This window comes from Bacillus rossius, chromosome 3, assembly GCF_032445375.1.
Source record: "Bacillus rossius redtenbacheri isolate Brsri chromosome 3, Brsri_v3, whole genome shotgun sequence".
Lineage (NCBI taxonomy): Eukaryota > Metazoa > Arthropoda > Insecta > Phasmatodea > Bacillidae > Bacillus > Bacillus rossius.
The window spans coordinates 30,058,531-30,061,964 of NC_086332.1; the positions used below are offsets into that span (position 1 = coordinate 30,058,531).

Genomic DNA, 3,434 nt, shown 5'->3' on the forward strand with positions numbered 1-3,434 from the left:
TATAGATTTTATAGTTAACTTAATAGAGTAATTAAGAATATTTGTTTGTCCATTAACCCCTCATTAATTTACCCACAGCACCCTTGGTGGTTATCAGGTGGTTATAAAATTTTTTAAAATTGACAACAAATTTGAACAGATTCTATGGTGTGCCTACTAAGATAGTTAGGAGTTTTTTGTCCTCAAACCCTTGTTTTTTCCCACCCCTTAACAGTTATGGCTGGTCATATTCAAGTATGTAGACAAAATTTTTGGTAATACTCCTTTAAGTTATAATATGTTCAAACAGATGTGATATGTTTCATGTTATGGGAGTTGAAGTGATTTAAATGTTTTTCAAAAAATCTTCCCCATTTATACCCCTTTTGTTGGCCTATATCCATTAACAAACTCAACTGAGAATTTCCATAACCATATTTTATGTATTAAGTGATTTATTTGTACAAAATTATGGCAGTTATAATGACAATAAAAATGTGGTACATACACATGGTAACGACTGCAACAGGTAGTCTTTCTTCGAAACATACCTAACAGTACAATTTATTCTAGTCATGAGTTTGCTTTTTTCAGCTAATTTATAATACCTGAACAATTTTAACTTACAAGAAATGTAACACATATTTAGTACTTACAGTTAAATTGATCAATACTACTTTTCACACTTTATTCTACAAATGATATTTAATCCCTACAGTCAAATAAATTAACCAAAAACAATTCATTTGAAATCAAATAACAAAATACTACTAGTTTATAAGATGGTAAGAATTCATTTAAAAGCATGTGTTATTTTTTAGTATGCAGACTTTTTTGGGAGCTGCATGTATATAAAAGCTTGTAACCTTTTAATTTTATTTTAGATATTTCAATTTTCTCATGTTACTCAATACATGTATGTGTCCACTGGCTTACGTAAAACACTTTTACATACATAAAAAACTTTTGTATAATTGTGCGCTGTGAATACAGGTAATCCTGAATGTTCTTATGAAGTGACATCCAATTTTAAATATCATTTAATTTAACACAATAAATCAAATGAGTGGTTGTAACTTATAATGAACACAAAAGTAAGAAAAAAAAGGCCACACGGCAGAAATGGTAGTTAAAAAAAAGGTAGAGGGCTCAGTGGAATTTCATTACATTTACAAATCGGAATACTTTTGTAGTTTATAATGTAAAAAAAAACCTTTATACTGAATAGTTATTGAACATAAAACATCAAGTAAAATAAGTTTTTAAGTGTGGATGTAGAACTTATTGAAGGTTCAATTGCATACTATACTACAACTTACTTTCTAACTAGCTGTATATACATCACATGAGCATAGGTTATAAATATGTTGAAGATCAACATTTTAAATTTTCCTCTACAATTTATGGTCAGCCTTGCTATGTTTAAACTCGAATTACAATTCTTTGAAGAGAGTGGCCCAATCCCATGTATTGTGACTTTTTTTGCAATGTGATTCAAGGAATTGGACTGATCGGAAAAAAATGTTAAGGCAACAGATAAGGGAAACAGTAGAGAACTGTGTAGGAGGTTTAATAAAAAAAAGTATCCCGGTCACCATACCAATCTTTAACATCAAATAAAAAGTGTGAAATACCCCACACATATATGTTTGTATGCGCCTGTACAAAGGTTGTAATGATGGACTGCATGTTGACCAATAATGTTAAATACTGCTTCATCACATGTAAATGCTACCTGTGAATAACAAAGGACCTTAGAGGCAGGTGAAAATATATATCTGCACAAGTAGATCTTACAAGTTATGTTATGTAACATAAACATTTCACCTATATTTGGCAGCATTCTAGACATAATAAATTATAACAATAGATCCATACTTCACTGTCCACAGAATTAAAATATGTTGTAGCAGCACCACGATTCAATTTGATGCAGTCACATGTAGTGAAAGCTCCAATATCAAAATGTTCGGAACATACATATTTAGTTTTAAATGTTTCAGCATTACTGGCATCAAGGTCATAGCCAATTGCAGCAATCCACTTCAATAACCTGGAAACAAAACAAAAAAATTTTATAGTGTGAGCTAGTACATACTTAAATCAGTATTTCCAGATTATTAGCTAGCATGTAGCATACTATAAATATAAGGTATAAACATACATGTATTTAATTATGTGTATTTAGTTTAGCATTACCACTCAATGAACGTATATATTTCAGAGGTAATGTTTTATTATTAAAGTGCTGTAGAGTGTAATAAATTTGGTGGGTTTCTCTTAATTACGATATATTAATTTTCATTGAATCACATATTGTATAAATAATATAAATTCAGTAACACAAAACGATTTTTAGGGTTCATATCACAAATCATTACATTTAAATTACTGATTTATGGTAATTTTACTAAGCCCATACTATCCCCAAATGGGTATATGTATATATATGTGTATACATATGTGTGTGTATGTATATATATATATGTATGTGTATATATATGTGTGTGTGTGGGTTATTAAAAATAAATAAATGATTATACTACGTAATTACAAAATTATTATGTGCGCAAATTCAGGTCTCGATAATATCGCTCTATAAATCCTGTATAATAAGCCTTAACATAAATGCCTAACCCTTAACATGTTAAACCACTTATTGTAATTTTTTTAATATAAACATCAGTACTCACTTGCTTCGGCTTCATGGAAATCTGAATGTTGTCACATCAGGATTAACAGTAATACTGTTCCTGCACGAAGACACAAAACATTGATGTGTATTCACAGGCATCTTCATCGGCTTCTTAATTCACAATCATATAGGAAAATAATTCAAAATGATAAATCAAACTCCATTGTAAAATCCATCTTTCACTCGACCAAAATCTACTACAAACCGAAAAAAAAAAGAGCGACTATAATGCTCAAATCAATCTGTAAACGAATATTACTGCAAAAAAAAAAACAATTTTTACAAATCAACTGTTTTTGAAATCAAAATAAATTAATATTACACTATATTTATTGCATTATTAGTATTTATTGCATAAATTTAGTTTCTTATAAACATTCAATTGACATTTGATTATGAACACTAACGCTACCTATGAATTTACAAAAGAACTAGGTCAATCTACTAGCGCTATCTGTTGTGCAGATTAAAAATAGTATCTGGGTACATAATGGCCTATTAGAGTTGCCACCCCCTGGCCCTTAGTGCCCTCTGAAATACCGCGGATCCGCAGCGGCGCGGTGTAGGAGTACATGGCAGTTGGATAGTGGGAGTAGTGAGGGAAGTGGGGGTAGTGGGGGGTGGGGGGAGGCACTTTGCGCGGTCCAGCGGGCAAGCGGGACACGTCAAAGCTCTCCTCGTTATCGCGCGCTGCGCCGCGCGGTCTTCGGCCCGTGAAACGAGATCAGCGCCGTGTGATGAAGAGGGGAGGGAGGGAGGG

At 32.0% G+C, this 3,434-nt stretch overlaps 1 long non-coding RNA gene across 1 annotated transcript; it reads right to left on the reverse strand.

The window, feature by feature from the left end:
- Positions 1-399: 399 nt before the first annotated feature.
- On the reverse strand, positions 400-3,180 carry LOC134530454 (uncharacterized). The gene is made up of 2 exons (XR_010074820.1): positions 2,673-3,180; positions 400-2,032 (listed from the first exon to the last, which is right to left on the reverse strand). It is a non-coding gene; the product is annotated as an uncharacterized LOC134530454 (long non-coding RNA).
- Positions 3,181-3,434: the final 254 nt, after the last annotated feature.